The 20,903-nt window shown below is 43.2% G+C and overlaps 3 non-coding genes across 3 annotated transcripts; 1 reads left to right on the forward strand and 2 right to left on the reverse strand.

Annotated features, from left to right (window-relative positions):
• Positions 1-9,830: 9,830 nt before the first annotated feature.
• TRNAL-CAG (transfer RNA leucine (anticodon CAG)) lies at positions 9,831-9,911 on the reverse strand. The gene has a single exon. It is a non-coding gene; the product is annotated as a tRNA-Leu (tRNA).
• A 742-nt stretch (positions 9,912-10,653) lies between these two features.
• Positions 10,654-10,850, forward strand: LOC136478678 (U2 spliceosomal RNA). Its single transcript, XR_010764395.1, has one exon. It is a non-coding gene; the product is annotated as a U2 spliceosomal RNA (small nuclear RNA).
• Positions 10,851-12,651: 1,801 nt separating this feature from the next.
• Positions 12,652-12,725, reverse strand: TRNAI-AAU (transfer RNA isoleucine (anticodon AAU)). Its single transcript has one exon. It is a non-coding gene; the product is annotated as a tRNA-Ile (tRNA).
• Between the last annotated feature and the right edge of the window lie 8,178 nt (positions 12,726-20,903).

Below are 20,903 nucleotides of genomic sequence, written 5' to 3' on the forward strand. Positions count from 1 at the left end.
TATGCTAACACATATGCACAAGGTAATATATTTGATGGTTGGCACATTTGAGCAAGGGTGAAGAAGATAGAGTCGAAGAGGAGTTAGCTGCGCTGGTTACAGAGTGACCGGACACGTCCGGTATGGTGACCGGACACGTCCGGTATTTGGTGATGAACTCCGCGACCGGACGCGTCCGGACGCGTCCGGTGTGAATCAGAAAACACAGAGTTCGGCAGAGCAGTCGATCGGACGCGGGCAGCGTCCGGTCCAGTATCACCGGACACGTCCGGTCGAGCGTGGATGCATACTGTACTCCACCAGACGCTGTGACTCAGCGTCCGGTCATTTGTGACTCAGCGTCCGGTGTGAGTGTCCGGTCGTCGACAGATTGAGTAGCAACGGCTATGTTGGTTTGAACTGGACACGTGGCAGTCTGGGGCTACCGGACACGTCTGGTATGCCGACCAGATGCGTCCGGTATTCACGACCGGAGCATCCGGTGCTGCGTCCGGTCAGTTGGACTGCAGCGTCCGGTCAGCCCACGTTATGCCCAGTGAAAGGGTATAATGGCTCTATTTTATGGGGGCTTCTATTTAAGCCCCATGGCCGGTTGAAGCTCATACCTTTGGCCATTTTCATTGACATAGCAACCTTGTGAGCTTAGCCAAAGCCTTCCCACACATCTCCATCATTGATTCATCATCATAGTGAGATTGGGAGTGAATCTAAGTGCATTACTTGAGTGATTGCATCTAGAGGCACTTGGTGTTCGTGTTTCGCTGTGGATTTTGCTTGTTACTCTTGGTGGTTGCCGCCACCTAGACGGCTTGGAGCAGTGAGGATCGTTGAGCGGAGGGTGGTGATTGTCTCTGGCTCCGATCGTGGTGATTGTGAGGGGTTCTTGACCTTTCCCCGGCGGAGAGCCAAAAGGTATTCTAGTGGATTGCTCATGGCTTGTGTGATCCTCATCTTGTGTTGGTTGTGCGGCACCCTATTGAGGGTTTGGCGTGTGAAGCCAATTAGCGCGTGAACCTCCAAGTGAGTGAATCGCCACAACGAGGACTAGCTTGTCGGCAAGCAAGTGAACCTCGGTAAAAATCATTGTGTTCATCATTGATTCCCAAGTGATTGGTCTTCATTGTTATTCATCCTTGTGGTTGATTGGTTCTTTCATCTATACGGTAGTATAACCCTCTTGATCACTCTCTTTACTTTACCGCAAACTAGTTGACAAGCTCTTTAGTGTAGCTAGTTGTGAGAGCTTGCTTATTTGGTTGGTGTGGCTCTTTATGTAGCCTTTGAGAGCACACTAACATAGGGTAGTGTCATAGCTTTTGTATGAATCGACACTATCTAAACTAGAATTGTGGTATGTGGCTTGCATTTTGAGTAGGCTAGTGCAACACTTGCTTCGCCTCATAATTATCTAACCATTTTGTTAAGTGTTGTTGTAGAAATTTTTATTAGACTATTCACCCCTCTCTAGTCATTAGGACCTTTCAGCGGGCCCCGTCCGTAGGACACCGGCGCGCCGCACACCCTAGCCCCCAGCTCCTCAGTGCCTATGCCGTAACACCATCACTCCCTACGCTCCCTGGCTCTCCGAACAACATGAAAGATGTGCAACATGAAAAACTTACATGCAACAAACGTATGCAATCGATGAAACATCTAGAACATACGCTTGCAACATATGTGTGAAACATATTGCAAAATAAAAACACATGCTACAACATAAGACTCAAAACGGCTAAAATTTTTGGAACTTATTGTTGCAACATATGTGTGAAACATATGCAACATCCATATCAGAACATTTTCAAATACGTCTGGAACAGATGAAACATTTTGAACAAACCTTTGAAACACTTCCAATATGCCTCTGAAACACTTGCAACATGTGCAACATGTGCAACATCCCCGATCTACTTTTGCAACATCCATATGAACCAATTGCAATATGCCTCTGAAACATCTGAAATACTTGAAACATACGCTTGCAACATGCGCTTTCATCGCAACATCTCCTTCCTAAGGTCGCGCACCGCAGCAGCCACTACGTCGACAGCGGCCACGACCTTCTGGTAGGGAACGACGACGTCGGCAGCACCTCACCAGCACCCTAGTAGCACCACGCCGCCCGCAGGGGATGAGGCACGATGCGTAGCAGCGAGGGCGCAGCGCACAGCGAGCTAGAGCGAGCGTGGCGAGGGATGGAGCACGGCACGGCGATGGAGGGGGTGCGGCGCGGGATGGAGCGCATGCTGGATAGGGAAGCTACGTGGCGTGAGATGGGGTGCGGGGCGGGGAAGACGGCAGCAGCGATCGCACGACGCAGCAGCACGTGATGGGTGAGAGGCCAAGAGCAATGGGGAGATATTTTAGGGAGAGATGGGGAGACATAGTGATGAGGACATCACATGCCTGGATACAACCACATTAGCAACTTTTGATTCATAGGTGAAACAATTCTTTATCATGATTGTATTTGATACATTTGGTGAATTGATGCTGCACCATGATGTGTGTTCATTGTCATTTTCAGAAATAAATACATGGATCAAAAGGAGTGTTAAAGACACACGAAAGGCATGGAGGACAAAGAAGTTTATTGGGGGCTAAGTACAAGTATTCCCAACGTCCTCCACCAGGACACCACATCACTTTTGGCCCAAGGAAAGAAAGAGATAAAATCCAACACATTTTAGGGCTGGATTTGGACTACAACACTGCACCAACTTGCGATGGCCGCCACGACCTCATCCGGACTCCGTTTTGGGAGTTCAAGTACTCCATGGAATCCTTATGAAGTCTATTTTCATACGGATTTAGACTCATGTCTATATCTTTCCTGAGGCATCCACAATGATCAAATTACTGCCGAGAGGTTTTTCTGTTAAAGGTGCTGCGTTGCCTTATTTTATCCCGATGGGCCTTCTATCAAGTCGGGTCCAATAAGGACATGTTCTAGGGTTGGAGCATGACACCAAGACCCCCTGGTCATCCTCTTAGGTATTAATAAGAATTAGAGCCGCCACAAACAAATTGGGTTTTATTTTGTTGAAAGTTTAGCCATTGCTACTTCCTTGTAGATGCGTGTGTTGACTAAACCATCCGTTCTACTTGATTCAGAACCCCAACTTTGTGAGTTCAGATTGGTTTTCACCTCCATATTTGCAATTGAGTTGCTTGTTCTACTTGTTCTTGCTTGTTCCTCGATTGCTTGCAGGAATTACCCTAGTGGTTTGGTTAATCGTGCTCCACAAGATCACGACGGCCATTGGAGATGGTGTATTGGTTGCTAAGGCGCAGCATCCTTGGATGGTTGTAGTTAGGCCATGAACATCATCTCCATCCCCAAATCGAGTTATTCACCTTCTCTCATCGAAAGATTAGGATTCACCCTAGCGGGTTGAAAGGTCCCAATGACTAGAGGGGTGGTGAATAGCCTATTAAAAAAATTCTACAAAAACACTTAATAAACCAGTTAGACAATTATGAGATGAAGCAAGTGTTGCGTTAGCCTACTAAAAATGTAAGCCACCTACCATAATTTTAGTTTATATAGTTTCTATGCACACAATAGCTATGACACTACACTAAGTTAGTGTGCTCTCAAAAGCTAACTAAAGAGCCACACTAACCAAACTAACAAGCTCTCACAACTAGCTACACTAAAGAGCTTGACAACTAGATTACGATAATGTAAAGAGAGTGAGCAATTTGTTTATACCGCCATGTTGAAGAAGGAGCCAATCAATCACAAGAATGAATACCAATGAAGACCAATCACCTCAGAATCAAATGATGAACACAATGATTTTTTTTACAGAGGTTCACTTGCTTGCTGGCAAGCTACTCCTCATTATGGCAATTCACTCACTTGGAGGTTCACGCGCTAATTGGCATCACACGCCAAACCCTCGATAGGGTGCCGCATAACCAACACAAGATGAGGATCACACAAGCCATGAGCAATTCACTAGAGTACCTTTTGGCTCTCCACCGGGGAAAGGTCAAGAACCCCTCACAATCACCACGATCGGAGCCAGAGACAATCACCAACCTCTGCTCGATGATCCTCGCTGCTCTAAGCCGTCTAGGTGGCGGCAACCACTAAGAGTAACAAGCGAATCCCGCAGTGAAACACGAACACCAAGTGTCTCTAGATGCAAACACTCAAACAATGCACTTGGATTCTCTCCCAATCTCACAAAGATGATGAATCAATAATGGAGATGAGTGGGAGGACTTTGGCTAAGCTCACAAGGTTGCTATATCAATACAAATGACCAAGAGGGTGAGCTTAAGCTGGCCATGGGGCTTAAATAGAAGCCCCCACGAAATAGAGCCGTTGTACCCCTTCATTGGACACAACACGGGGTGACCGGACGCTGGACCTCAGCGTCCGGTCACACGATGTGTGCCATGTGTCCCCTCTCTTCAAATATTGATCGCCCGATCTCAACGATCAAGTGACGACCAGACGCTGTAGCTCAAAGTGACTGGACGCTGAACCCCAACGTCCGGTCGTTTCCAGTAAGCATCCAGAGATGACTTTTCACGACCGAACATGTCCGGTCAAGCTCGACCGGACACACCCAGCGTCCGGTCACTCGGTGACTCCTCTGTGCATGACCATGTCAGTGTGACCAGATGCAGCCAGCCAGCGTCCGGTTGTTTCAGCGCCAGCGTCTAGTCGACGACCAACGCTACACTTCTTCTACTGCTACTGACCGGACGCGCTGGTCCTTCAGAGACTAGCATCCAGTCACTTACAGTGACCACGTTCACCTGAGTTTAGGGCACCAGTGGCACCATCAGACTGTCCACACTCTACGGGTGGACACTCCACCGGTGAAGTTCCTAACCCTTGCTCAAATGTGCCAACCACCAAGTGTATCACCTTGTGCACATGTGTTAGCATATTTTCATAAAACATTTTTCAAGGGTGTTAGCACTCCACTAGATCCTAAATATATATGCAAAGAGCATCTAGTGGCACTTTGATAACCGCATTTCGATACGAGTTTCACCCCTCTTAATAGTACGGCTATCGATCCTAAATATGATCACACTCACTAAGTGTCTCGATCATCAAAACAAAATAGCTCCTACCATTTATACATTTACCTTGAGCCTTTTGTTTTTCTCTTTCTTCTTTTTAAGTCCAAGCACTTGATCATCACCATGGCATCACTATCATCATGTCATGATCTTCATTTGCTTCACCACTTGGAATGTGCTACCTATCTCATGATCACTTGATAAACTAGGTTAGCACTTAGGGTTTCATCAATTCACCAAAACCAAACTAGAGCTTTCATGGGTTCATACCAGTTGGTAATCAGAGCAAGGTTTATCGGTGAGAGACTTTGAATCCTTCACTATTTTTAATTTTTCCTATAGTACACATAAGCCAAAAAATAGTAGATTAGTTTACCCATAATCCTATAAACCCTTTGAGCCTTTGCTAGCACTGCTTAGTTAGGGCTTGTTAAGTTTTTGGTTGCATCGGTTGTGTCGAGTTGCTAGTCTTAGTGTCTATTCCTTTAGAGTTTTGAGTTCTATCATGTTTTGGTCACCACGAGATCCACCATCACCATATACATCTTTGCTTCGTTTTTGCCACCACGGATCCATATGATATCCGATTTGAGAGTTTAAATACAATTTGGAAAGATAAAGTTGTCTTCTTTCCAATGCATCTGACCTTTAAGAAAAAATCGTTCTGAGTGCTCCACAATCTTCCTAGAGATTTCCCCATCTGCTGTAATAACAAGAGTTGTTAAATCTGAATTCGAAGGGGCTATGTGTAATAGCCTTATTGTTTGGGCTGTCATAGTACCAAACAAAATATTTAGGGCTCTGCAAAAAAAAAAGAAAAGAAGAAGAAGAAGAAGAAGAAGAAGAAGAAGAAGAAGAAGAAGAAGAAGAAGAAGAAGAAGAAGAAGAAAAAGACAAGAGAAGGAGAAGAAAGAAGGGGTTGAATCTGTTATTTTCTTCGTGCTGTGCTAGTTGCTCTTTTTTAGTGACTACCTTTGTGCCTAGGCTCACGTCTCTAGCATGGTTTAGCCTAGGACCAACACAGTACCATCATTGAACGATTATTCGGCTTGCTTTTGTGACTAACATGGTGCTAGTACTTCCTTGCTTCTGCTCACCTATAGCTTCACATATTTCGACTATAGCTTGACAGGTGTTGTTGTTGCGGCACCGATACACTTCATTCCACTCTTGCAGACTTGTTGGATGCCGTCACCTCCTGTTTGGCTTGGTAAGAACTTGTAAGGGCTTGTTTTAACAAGTTGAGTTTGAGAGAATTACAACCGACATATCCTAGTAGTTAAAAGGAGGATACATATTATTTTTGTGTTTCTTGTTTTCTACTAATCATGGTAGGTGATACGGAGATTTTTGAGCTATTGAAACTAGACCCTCATATTCAGGATGTCATTCAACACTTGCCATTATATGATGGTAAGTTTGATCCTCTGGCTTACATTGATTGGGAGCTAAAAGTAGATAATGAATTTGATGAGCATGACCTGTCCGAGAAACAAAAGATTTGTATTGCCTCTAATATTTTGATTGAATATGCTTTGCTAGAATGGAAACACATTTGTAGGCACAACAAAGTTCTAGAATCTTAGGAAGACTTCAAATTTCTTTTTAGAGATGCATTCATTCCTGCATATTATGCTGATTATTTGCTTGCAAAATTAGATAACTTGAAGCAAGATAGTAGGACTATAAAAGAAGACTACCATGATTTTAATATTTGCATCATGTTTGGTGGATTAGATGAAAGCATGGAAGATGTTATGAGTAGGTTCATGAGAGGGCTCAATTATGAAATTCGAACCTTGTTAATTAGTAAATCATACATACATATTGGTCAATTGTTTTGTCTTGCTCTCAATGCTGAAAAGGAGAGTCTATTATCTTTGAATACTTGCAAGAATGATGTGACCCATAATATCCAAAATTTATCCACTCTACATGCTAATGAAGAGCAACAAATAGTGGAACCCACTGCTGATTTTCCTTCATCACAAAATAAATTACTTCTTATTCCTTGTGATAAAGAGGACTTATGTGCTGATGATTCTTTTACTCCTATGCCACAAGTAGCGAATAAGTGTGATACTTTTGGCTTGGAACCATACAAATGTGCTGAAGAAAAGATTTTTCATCATATTACTTGTGCACAAGATGAACTGAATATGTTGTCCTCTTTAAATACTTTAGGTTATATTGAATTTGATATTCTATGTAATCTAAATTCTCCAAAAGAGAAACTTAAATTTGATTCTGGTTTGCCAAGTTTTAATCAATGTTCACTTCATGCAATTGGCAAATACGACAACAAAGTAGAATATTTGGTGCATAAAGTTTATATTTGCTCTAATTTGAAATATCCTTATGGGCTACAATACCATGAATGAATAGGGGGCTGCACTAACACTAATAATGTCTTGCAAAGTTTTCCTAGTTTTTCCCATATGCAACGGGGTAATCCTAAAGAAACGGAGCATTGCTGGTTGTGGTCGTGCAGCATAGCCATCGCTTTGTGTTCCAACATCAAAGCAAGCACTTTTGAATGCCATTGGAGCAAGTCGAGGACGACTTGCGGCCAAGAAGGGGAGAATGATGAGGACATCATATGCCTGGATACAACCACATTAGTAACTTTTGATTCATAGGTGAAACAATCCTTTACCATGATTGTATTTGATACATTTGATGAATTGATGCTGCACCATGATGTGTGTTCATTGTCATTTTCAAAAATACAAACATGGATCAAAAGGAGTGTTAAAGACACACGGAAGGCATGGAGGACCAAAGAAGTTGATTGGGACCCAAGTACAAGTATTCCCAACGTCCTCCACTAGGACACCACGCCACTTTTGGCCCAAGGAAAGAAAGAGATCAAATCCAACACGTTTTGGGGCTAGATTTGGACTGCAACACTGTACCAACTTGCGACGGCCGCCACGACCTCATCCGGACTCCGTTTTGGGAGTTCAAGTACTCCATGGAATCCTTATGAAGTCTATTTTCATACGGATTCGGACTCATGTCTATATCTTGCCTAAGGCGTCCGCAATGATAAAATTACTACCGAGAGATTTTTCTATCAAAGGTGCTGCGTCGCCTTATTTTATTCCGATGGGCCTTCTATCAAGTCGGGTCCAATAAGGACGTGTTCTTGGGTTGGAGCATGACACCAAGACCCCCTGGTCGTCCTCTTAGGTATTAATAAGGATTAGAGCCGCCACAAATAGATTGGGTTTTGTTTTGTTGAAAGTTTAGCCATTGCTACTTCCTTGTAGACGCGTGTGTTGACTAGACCATCCGTTCTACTTGATTCAGAACCCCAACTTTGTGAGTTTAGATTGGTTTTTCACCTCCATATTTGCAATTGAGTTGCTTGTTCTACTTGTTCTTGCTTGTTCGTCGATTGCTTGCAGGAATTACCCTAGTGGTTTGGTTAATCGTGCTCTACAAGATCACGACGGCCATTGGAGGTGGTGTATCGGTTGCTAAGGCGCAGCATCCTTGGATGGTTATAGTCGGGCCATGAACGTCATCTCCATCCCCAAATCGAGTTATCCACCTTCTCTCGTCGAAAGATTGGGATTCACCCTAGCGGGTTCATACCACATAGACAGTAAGCAGGCCTGTTGGACTTGTACGCGCAGGCCCGAAAAGTGGCCTCAGGATGGACGGACGCCGATGAATTATTCGTACAATTCATGTTTGTATTTGAAAATAATAAAAGATGAGATGGCCACAGGCCACTGTTAATATGCACATGGAATGTGGCTCAACAACAGGCATAGGATCCTTGTAAAGTGAATTTTAATCTGCTCTAACTTATAATGTGCCGGCTTAAGCCATGAACATGAGATTTGCGCAGTTGAGCTCACAATTCATAAGTGTTCACAAGTCAAATTAATGGTGAATAACACAAAGGCCAGAAATGACAGCAACCGGCACTAGGGTATAAGCTGCCATGCATGCTTACTCATGCAAAAGATAATCATGTATTTAAATATCATCTTGAGATTGTTCAAAACTCACTCACATTCTTAAAGCTGTGAACACGGGTTGCACAAAGTAAATTACACTTTAGCTGATCCTGATGCAACAAGGCACCGGTTTCCTATAAATCCACACAAGACAGACACGCAAGCAGGCTGTTTCTTAGAGCTGTTATAACTGCTTCCAGCTCAATGTTTCCCTGTAGATTTCCGGGACGGGACAGTACTTGGATAGCTCTCCGGGTGTGCCGAGTTCAAGGTGTCACGAAAGAAAACTGCAAACCTTTCCAAGCTGTACTGCTATGTATAATTTCTGGAATGGAATACACAGAAGTGTGAACTTGTACCAAGTCCAAGCATATGTATTTCCTCCCACAAAATAATATTAAACAAAGTAAGTTTTTTATATATTATATAAAGAAAAGGTTTGACCATGTATTAAGCAAAGAAAGCTGACCTGCACTGAGGCCCTGTTTAGTTGCCAAAAAATTTTGCATAGTAACTGTCACATCGAATCTTGCGGCACGAGTACTAAATATAGACAAAAAAAAACTAATTACACAGTTGGTCGAGAAATCGCGAGACAAAACTTTTAAACCTAATTAGTCCATAATTAGACACTAATTACCAAATACAATCGAAATGCTACAGTGCCAAAATCCAAAAAAAATTTTGATCTAAACGCACCCTGAATCTGAAAAAAAAACATGTCCATTCAGCAAAGAAAGCAGACCTGTACTGAAAACTGAGAAGAAAAAACAGGAAAAGAAAGCAGACCAGTGCTGAAAACAAAAAACATGTCAAGAATGGGATTCGAACCCATGCCCTTTCGGACCAGTACCTGAAACTGGCGCCTTAGACCAACTCGGCCATCTTGACAGATGCTTAAAAATCATAATATTTATTATTTTCAAGTAAAACTACCTATGTGTTGCAACAAAATATGCACCTCTGCCTCATATGTGCTAATACATTTTAGAGTATAACTCTGTTATTTAGCTTGATACGTGCTATACTAACTCATACGAGTGTGACTCATGAGTTCAGATCACAGATGGGATAACAAACCAATTAGAACTCTAATATTGAATTTATCATGTACCACTATTCTTAGTAAAATAGGAGGAGTGGAGGGACACAGAGACGGGGAGGAAGAGTGTGATGGATCAAAATTTAGAGAAATAAAATCTCTCCTTTTAGTATTAGGTGTAGTAGCAAATATGCACATGCTATTACGCCCTGTTTAAGTAAGGTTCCGTCCTTACCAACTTGAGAGTTTCTTGAATGTTTATGTCAATGAATGGTAAAATATCGCTAGTTTAATGAATATAATAGTAATTCATATAGAATACTATTACTTGGGAAAGGAAAAAAAAAAGAAAAGAAAAGCAAGCACCTTCGGACCGATGCGTTAGGAGGCTTCGATGAGTCCTAATGGCGGGCCTAACTAGTACTTTTCTTGGAGGATTAGTGAGCCTAATTAAGTAGAGAAGGCCCATTATTACATATGGCCGCCATGGAGCTTGCAGCCGGTTCACCCGTTTAGTACCAGCTCGCCTAACCAAGAAGCATGGCGGCGTAGACTCACTATATAAGGTGACACAGGGCTTCTAGCCAAATCATACCTTTCTCGGCCTTTTGGCTAAGATCAAGTGTAGTATCTGTTCTTATCAGTTTAATATCTGGTATGTGAGACATCGTCTCACAGTGATATTAAATTTATTTTTTATGGGGGAGGATCCACTATAGTAGCTTGCTACTAGGTTTCTCAAGTGTCGCCTAGCCGTTGCACTGTTGGCCAGGCCTGGCACACCCCAACCAATTCTAATTCTAAGTTTTAAAGTTAGCTTGGCTATAATTCAAATTTTCAGAGTTGATTAGCTAGATGTTTGTAGTTCTTGAACTGTGTTGCTCTGGATCAATCTACGTCTAAATGGTTGCAGTTGCAGCATTCTATGAGGTGTGATACAATGATTATTCAATGCGAATTAGACTGAACGGTGAAAGACTTTCAACAAGAATTCAGACTGCAGTTCATTCTCTTCACAGTTGTTATCGAAGCAGTGCCATATGGAGAGTGTTTCTACCTATGCCAAATGAAGCAGGCATGCAGTAGGAGGAGCTGAAGGACCAGATCATGCAAGACCCATCACAGTCTGAAGTCCCTTTTGCAATGAGCAGACAACACATGGCTCAATGCGGTAAAACCTAAAGTTCAATTCTCTACCATGAATACATTGATTAACTTCTCCATGATAGAAGTAATGTAATGTAAATCGGTATGTCAAACATAATATGTAATTACCTAGAAGGAAAAACAGTAGTAGAAAACATGTAAAAAAGAAAAGTAAACGGCAAACATTGAAATGGCTCATGCAGGTAGGTAGGTAAAATAATATATAATTAACTTGTATAGTAGAGAAAACAGCAGTACAAAATAGAAAGTAAACAAAAGGAAACAAAAAAACCTCTCTAGCATGAACACATTGATTAACTTCTCCATGACATCAACACTGTAAATCGGCATCTCAAATATCCCCTCCGTCCTGTAATAGAAAAGATCAAAAGTTCAAAATCTATACATAAACACAAGGTATTATGTGTCCTCAATCCATTCTCTCCTCTGTCTTTTTTGTTAAGTATTGAGATCCCTTTTATACTTAGCGTCACCTAAGACAACCAGCATTAATTAAAGAAAATAACAACTCAACTACTCTCTCCATCCTGATTAGCGAGGGGCAAGGTGGTCTTTTGTTAGTCTTCTTATTTTAAAGTCGCTTGAATCCCTTATATTATAGGGCGGAGAGAGTATAAATCTATAATTATATAATATGGAAAAAAAAGTAGTAGAAAACATAAATAAAAAAGAATCAAAAAACATTACAATGGCTCGTCCAGGAGGTCAAATAATGTATAATTATCCAGTATTATAGTAGAGGAAACAGTAGTGCAAAACAAAAAAGTAAACAAAGGAAAAAATAATATATGATCGCATAGTAGAGAAAATAGGTATAAAACGCTTTTTAGTTAATATTATTGAGGACCTAGGCTATTTTTACATGCCACTCAACACTCACCGTTTTAAGGTGATCTTTGTTCCATTTTTTTATGATTTTTTATGTTTATATATATATTGGTAGGAGCAAATAAATTTTTTTTCTATTCGTTCCGCTATAACAAAATGGATGGTGTAAAGTAAATAGGAAACGGAAAGTAAACAAAGGGAATGTTATATAAAACAGAAAGTACACATAGGAAACCGAAAAAATAGAAAGTACACAGAGGAAATAGGAAAAAAACATAAAGTAAACAAAGGGGACGTGGTACAAAACTGAAAGTAAAATAGAGCGAAAAAAAAACAGCAGTAGAAAACAGAGGGTAAATAAAGGAGTCAGCGTGGTACAAAATAGAAAGTAAATAGAGGTAAAAAAAATAGAAAGAATAGAGATAAAAAAATAAATAGAAACAAAAACAAAATCCATGTAAACAAAGGGGACGTGGTACAAAACTGAAAGTAAAATAGAGGGAAAAAACAGCAGTAGAAGACAGAGGGTAAATAAAGGAGGTAAAAATTAAAAAGAATAGAGTTAAAAAATAAAAAGAAACAAAAATAAAGTCCTGGCCCATGCAGGTCTCGAACCTGCGACCTTCAGGTTATTAGCACGACGATCTAACCAACTGAGCTAATAGGCCATTTGATAAATACAAACAGTGCGATACACTTTATAAAATATAACTTTTATAAACAAAGGCCAATCACCTTACATCAAGCCTGAACGTGAATTTTTATAATGAGCAGCATACCAACTGATGTACTACAAGTGCAGCGGTAATATAAGTAAAACCACTTCCAACCATGAAACGATGGTTTTTATATTCATCAATTGGAGTGTCAACTAAGCAAAAAGATGACGTGACACAGCAATTAAAGAAGAGAGATGGGAAAATGGTTTATTAGATAAGAAACCATGTCTACACAAGAATTAAGACATGAAGAGATGTAATAGGTAGATGATGGTGAGAGAATATGTGTAATTAGATAAAAAAAATATCCTGTAGAAACTATCCATTGGAAACATAGTTTCTACATTATTAGTGTCTACGTAAATTAATGGCAATAGAAACTAAATGTGATTTCTAGCTTTGGGACTGCCCTAAATGAATTAGATTTCCACCCACATGCTACAAACAAAATCCAATCAAACCATAACTAGGTAAGGAATTTTTTGGACGTATTGATAATAAGAGTTTGTTTGGTTGGGAGCTAGCAAAAGCTGTCTGCCAAGCAACAATCCCAGGCATTGGTTTTTGGAGATCCGAGGTGTGCAAAAGAGTTCTAGGATAGCTCCAATAGTGTTAAAATAGCTAGCTCATAGAATATTTTATTGAGTAGGAAGGAGAGAGAATAAAGTTAGCTCTCCACGAAGATCTAAGCTCACATACTTTTATTTCATTCATGTGCCTTTGCTTATATATTTTTCTATACTAGTAGCAAGTTGGGTTACCCTATATTTATCTTTTTTTAAAGACAATAATATAAGATAGCAAGCTGGCATTGACCCTGTTCGCTTGGTCTTGTTTAGTTTATAAGCCGTATTTTTCAACCAACGAAGAATATTTTTCTTTCACACCAAATCAGCTAACAGTACTTTCAGCCACGACTTATCAGCCAAATAAGCCCAAGTGGACAGGGCGATTATTACTGAGGTACTTGGCATAAACGAGATCATTATTCACATATATGGCCTGATGATGCTCACCAAGGAATATTGTATGGATCGGATGTCCCAGGTCGTTGTCACGCACCGCGCGAGGGCAGGCAAGGCAGGCATCCTCCCTGCCGTTGCCGAGAAGTCAGACCGGCGATCGATGCTAGCTTTCAGATACCTGAACACCACGTCTTGTGGATGCTTCCATTCCAAGACTTTTATCAGTTCTAGCAACGCTGGAGAGTGTGTGCGTGTTAAAAAAGACCAATAGGGCCGGGCATGCTGATGATTGATGAAGATGAACACCAAGAAGGGCTCACAATGACGCTTGCTTGGAATCAGAGTTAGGCAACCAATCTAGGCAAAGGATCCTAGTGATAAAGAACAATGCATGATGCTTCATCGATCACTCTGAGTATCTGACAGCTGTTGGGACTCTTTCATGCATGCATATAAAGCTAGCTGTACGTGTGCACTCTGAGTACCTGAAACTGGCTCCTTAGACCAACTCGGCCATCTTGACATATGCCTACGAATCATAATGTTTATTATTTTCAAGTAAAACTACCTATGTGTTGCAACAAAATATGCACCTCTGCCTCATATGTGCTAATACATTTTAGAGTATAACTCTGTTATTTAGCTCGATACGTGCTATACTAACTCATACGAGTGTGACTCATGAGTTCAGATCACAGATGGCATAACAAACCAATTAGAACTCTCACTACTGGAAACAGGATATTTGCCGAGTGCAAACTTCTCTGTCGAGTGTCAAAAATCGGGCACTCGGCAAAGACCTTCTTTGCCGAGTGCCGCACTCGGCAAATAGTTCTTTGACGAGTGCCGCACTCGGCAAATAGTTCTTTGACGAGTGCCGGACACTCGGTAAAGGACTTATTTGCCGAGTGTCAGGCTCTCGGCAAAAGCGCGACACTCGGCATAGGCTGCTCCGCGTAAGGGTGTTCGGCCACGTCCTTCTTTGCCGAGTGCTTGCTGTTAGGCACTCGGTAAAGATTTTTTTTTTTGGAAAATACTTTGCCGAGTGCCCCTGACACGGCGCTCAGCAAAGATTCAATATTTTTTTAAATGTCTTTGCCGAGTGCCCCTGTGAAGGCACTCGGCAAAGAGAAAAATTTCTAAAAAAAAAAAATCAAAAATCCTCTTTGCCGAGCGCCTTATTCTTGGCACTCGGCAAAGACCCCCTTTGCCGAGTGCCATGCCTCAGCCTTCGGTAAAGTTTTTTTTTTGTTTTTGGCCTCCAAAATTTTTGTGCAGCCCTTTTAAAGTACCAGGAACTCCTCGTTAGAATTTAGGGATTTTTATGGCTTTTTGATATATTTAGTTACTTTATTTCGTTTACTTGAATTTTTTCGAAAAATATAAATTTGAACTGCACGTGGTACAAATAATGAAATTTAATGATTCAAAAAATGATAGTCATGTTACTGAGTATAGTGTGAGGCCGTATCCAGGAACGGACCCAAAATTTCGGACATCTTGTTCACGAAACATGACTGCGAACTTACGTGCGAAGTGTTTTTAAATTCTATATAAAGCAAACGAAGTCCGAAAATCATGAAACTTGTTGAGATGTCGTGATATCGTATGTGGAGGCTATGATAAAAATTTCTAAAGATTTCTTACACGTTGTCATGTACGATGCTTACAAACCGGGACACGAAACATGACCGCGAACTTGCGTACGATGGTTACAAACTTGTGTGCAAACGAAGTGCTAGATCGGGGGCACTCGACAAAGGGGGGATTTAACCCCGTCGGCTGGGTCGGCCCAAACACCCCGCACACACGTACACACGCACGCGCCACCGCCCACGTCGCCGCCGCCCGACCGCCCGCGTGCCCACGCCGCCACCGCCCGCGCCGCCAGTCCGCCCGCCACCGCCCACGTGCCCGCGCCACCACGACGCCAGGCTGCCCACGTGCCCGTCAACCACCGGGCCACTGCCGACGCCGCGTGCCGCCGCCCTTCCCCACGCCGCGCGCCGCCCACCGCATCCCCTCCCCGCGCCGAGCGCCGGCGCCTGCCCCCGTCCCCGCCAACCCCCGCGCCCCGCGCCCGTGTGTGGGCGAGCGTGTCCAGCTCACCCACACCGACCCGCCAATGTCGGCGGGTGGAGGAGGGGAGGAGGAGGAGGAGGAGGGGAGGAGGCGAGGAGGAGGAGGGGGGGGAGGAGGGGAGGAGGAGGAGAAGGAGGAGGAGGAGTAGGAGCTGGCCCTGCCCCCGGCCGCGCACCATGGACCGCCCGCCCCGACGCCGCCCGTGCCCGACCCCGTTCCCGACTCCGGCAACCCCAACACCGACCCCGACGTCGCCCGCCCCTACCCCCGGCGCCCGTCAGGTATGCCCTCTCTCTTTTGTTGTCGTGGTAGTGATAGTTGTAGTAGTAGTGCTAGTGGTAGTAGTAGTATTAGAAGTAGTGGTAGTAGTAGTAGAACTAGTGGTAGTAGTAGTAGCAGTAGTGGAAGTAGTAGTAGAAGTAGTGGTACTACTTGGATATATTCTTCTGCATGGATTGATATCCAAACTACATGGCTTCTCTTGAGACATATGTGCTTGTCGGCCATCGTGCCGTTGTTTTTTACCGGTTTTGGAAACCTCACCGTGCAGGGGAGGTTCTGTCGAATTTTTTTTAAATGACAGTTTTTGTTCCATTTTTTGTAGAGAAGAGCCCATCAGAGCCGAGTCGAAGTTCCCGTCGCCATGCCGGTCTGCCTGCACCGCGTCGCCTCACCACTGCACCGACCCGCCACGGCCCCGCTAGCCTGACTCTATTGCCACCCTAGGTATAACCCCTCTTTTCGTATCATTGTCGTAGATCACATAACCCAGTTAGGCGTCTCCCATTCGAAAGAGATACGGTTGGAGGTATGCAGATCTTTGCATATCTATGACCGTATCTGTTTCGGATTGTCTATATTTTTTGGACAGCCCGCGGATGCGTAGATGGGTTAGTTTCCATGGTCTGCTCCGGTCCAAGACAGAGTTTCAACATCACCTCCCTATTGTTCTCCGGATACGCACTATTCTTTGGCAGGACGTGTATCTAGAGAACATCGGGGAGGTGCTATCGAAATTCTATCTCGGATAGGAGTAGAGCATGGAAACTAACCTCATCTACGCATCCGCGGGTGGGATTAGGACATATCCTCACCTATTAGACAGTAGGAACACCATGTAGATGTAATTGATGGTTACATTACTCGCTGATACATATGTTAGAGGATGGATGACCGTCAGTGGATGTACATGGGATAGAGAAGTCAGAGTGATTACACCATGGAATGGATAAACAAGACCGATGCTTTCTTAAACAGTGCATTTGGCAAGGCTGCTAAAGGACATTGCCTAGTTTTGTGTCCCTACAGCAAATGTGGAAACAGGAGAACGGTAAACAAGGTGGAAATGGGTAAACATCTTGTGAAGAATGGATTTACGCCGGACTACACCTGGTAGGTCCACCATGGTGAAGCCCATCATATGAGAGAGGAGGTGGTGAGACCACGGGTGGAGGCTTTTGATGCTGATGCGGGGGTAGCAGACATGTTAGATGACTTTCACCAAGGACAGTTCGATGAGGGACGTGAGAAGGAGGAGATGGAGGCAGTGGCACAGGCGTTCTGTGATACAATGGACTCGGCACAGAAACCCCTTCACGATCGGTCAACGTTGTCTCAACTGGATGCCATTGGATGCTTAATGGGGTTGAAGTCTAAGTTAAACTTGAGTCGAGAAGGCTTCAATAAGATGTTGGCCGTGATTGGCACCCTGCTTTCGGAGGGCCACATTCTGCCAAAGAGCATGTACGAGTCATAGAAACTCCTTCGTGCACTTAAGATGCCGTATGAGTAGATACATGCTTGTTCGAAGGGGTGCGTCCTATTTAGGAAAGAACACGAGCATGCAAAGTTATGTCCAAAGTGTAAATCCTCTAGGTACCTGGAGGTAGACTCTAATGATGGCCAGAAGAGGCAACTTACGATCCCCATGAAAATCCTACGGTACCTTCCATTCCTACCAAGGATCCAACGGCTATACATGACCGAGGAATCCACGAAACAGATGATATGACACAAAAATGGCAAACGGTACAATCCTGACAAGATGGTATATCCATCCGATGGTGAAGCTTGGATCCGCTTTAATAACAAACATCGTGACAAAGCAGATGAGGCTCGTAATGTACGTGTCATGCTGGCAACAGATGGGTTCAATCCTTATAGAATGATGGCTACCCCATACACATGTTGGCCCGTCTTTGTTATCCCCCTTAATCTCCTCCCCCCCCCCGGTGTCTCCTTTCAACAACATAATGTATTCTTGTCGTTGATAATTCCTAGACACCTAGGGAGTAATATGGGTGTGTTCATAGAGCCCGTGTTTGATGAATTGGTTCGTGCTTGGTACGAAGGGGTATGGACATACGATCGAGCTACAAAGACAACCTTCAAAATGCACGTTTGGTACCACTACTTCCTGCATGACTTCCTATCATATGGGATATTCTGCGCCTGGTGTGTTCATGGGAAGTTCCCATGCCCAATATGCAAGGAAGGTGTGAGGTTCATTTGGTTGCAGAAGGGTGGCAAGTATTCGTCGTTCAACAGACATCATCAATTCCTACCTCTTGACCATCCATTCAGGCAAGACATTAAGAACTTTACAAAAGGTGTCAAAGTGACAAACCCTGCATCGGGAATGATGACTGGTGTTGAGGTTCATGCTCAGATAGATGCCCTCATGCCCAATGAAGAAGGTGGTTTTGTGGGATATGGTGAGCAACATATGTGGACTCATATCTCGGGCATGACGAGGCTCCCCTATTTTGATGACCTTCTTCTGCCACATAACATTGATGTAATGCACACTAAAAAGAATGTCGTCGAGGCACTTTGGGCAACACTCATGGACACTAAAAAGTCTAAGGACAACCCTAAGGCTAGAGTGGACCTGGCAACGTTGTGCGATAGACCAAATCAAGAGATGCAGCCTCCTAGTCATGGCAAGACATGGAGGAGGCCTAAGGCCGATTTCATCTTGAAAAAGGACCAAAGGAGGGAAGTACTTGAATGGATCAAGACGCTAATGTTCCCTGATGGGTATGCAGCGAATCTAAAGAGGGGAGTGAACTTAGGCACTCTGTGAGTCAACGGGATGAAGAGTCATGACTACCACATATGGATTGAGCGGCTTCTTCCGGCGATGGTTTGAGGCTATGTCCTGGAGCATGTTTGGCAAGTGCTGGCAGAGTTGAGCTACTTATTCTGCTAGCTTTGTGCCAAGGAGCTCTCTCGGACCGTCATTGATGACTTGGAAAAAGCGGCACCCATGTTGCTCTATAAGTTGGGGAAGATCTTTCCACCCGGCTGCTTCTTGCCGATGCAGCATTTGATTGTGCACCTCCCGTATGAGGCATGGATGGGGGGCCCGTGCAGAACCATTGGTGCTATCCAATCGAGAGATGTCTGAAGACTATTTGCAAAAAATGTAGAAATAAAGCCAAAATTGAGGCTTCCATTGCAGAGGCATACATTCTAGAGGAGGTGTCGAACTTCATAGAGAAATACTACACTGAGAACCTTCCTAGCGTTTATAATCCACCCCCTCATTACAATGCTGGCGAAAATGAATTGAACCTCAGCCTTTTCCAAGGGCAACTCAGAAGCACAAGTGCATCGACCACTAAGCAATTGAAAAATGAAGAGTGGCACAGTATCATGCTATATGTGTTGACCAACCTTGTCGAGGTGCAGCCGTTCATTGGGTAAGTTCTGAACAAACTTGTTTCATTTCACCGTATGTCCTTGTTTCTTTATCCAACCCCCTTGTTTCTCGTTGGTACAGGGAATTTCTTCGTCAATCCTAGCATGGATCAAGGCAACCTATCATACAAGAAAATGATAGCCTTCTTTCACAGGGTGCGGGACTAGAGAGCCCCAATTTCATTTATTGGTTCAAACAGAAAGCCCAAACTGATACGCCTATAAGTGACGAGCTGAGACAGGTTGCAAATGGTTGTGCCGTTAGGGTCAAGTCATTTACCGGTTATGACGTGAATGGATATCATTTTCACACAGCAAGCTACGAGTAGAGTTGGCCCAATCAAAAAACCACAAACAGCGGAGTTGTTACGCCCGGCACTGATGGACTCGACTATTATGGAAGAATTGAAGAAATCTACGAACTATCATTCTATGGTTCCAAACCTCTTACTCATGTCATATTCAAATGCCACTGGTTTCATCCTAGAGTAATGAGACGGACCCCTAAGCTTGGTCTAGTCGAGATTCGATAGGATTTCGTCTATCCAGGAAAAGATGTCTACATTGTAGCTCAACAGGCCGTCTAGGTTTATTATACGTCATACGCATGCAAAGACGCTGAGCATCTTAAGGGTTGGTCTATTGTGCACAAAGTATCGCCATATGGTAAACTATCTATCCCAAACGATGATGATTACAACTTCAACCCAAACACATATGATGGAGAGTTCTATCAAGAAAAGGGGCTACAAGAGAGGTTTGATATAGACTTAACCGAAGAGATAGGAATGGAAGTAGACAATGAAAGGGATGATGACGAGGATGCTTGAGATGAGGTGCGAAATCTGAAGGATATACAAATGCTTGAGCGATTACATTTAGGCAATGACAATGAAGACAACATTCCTCCTTCAGATAGTGTTGATTAGTTGGACAATGTTGATAGTGATGACGAGATCTATGATCCAGCTAATCTCAATCATGAAGATTATTTCTAATACATGTAATACTATGTTTTTTATAATTATGTTTTGTTCATTTTTGCATATATTTCTAATACATGTATTACTATGTTTTTTGTAATTATGTTGTCGGAGTTTCGTACAAGCACCAGCAAGTAAATTTATAGTAGTGCGCGTTAGGCTCGGATGGTGCGCTAAAGGATACAAGATTTATACTGGTTCGGGCTGAATGTCCCTACATCTAGTTTGTTGCTGCTCGTGTTATTAGCACCGAAAACAGTTCATAGTAGGGGGTACAAATGATTGAGAGAGGGACTGGTCCCAAGTCTCTGATGGAAGGGTTGAAAGGAGGCCAAGAGCTTGATCGCAGCTTGACTGTGTGAGTGTTGTGTATTATAGCGTCAAAAGTCGGTCCC

This window comes from Miscanthus floridulus, chromosome 8 (genome assembly GCF_019320115.1).
Source record: "Miscanthus floridulus cultivar M001 chromosome 8, ASM1932011v1, whole genome shotgun sequence".
NCBI classification, from domain to species: Eukaryota; Viridiplantae; Streptophyta; class Magnoliopsida; order Poales; family Poaceae; genus Miscanthus; species Miscanthus floridulus.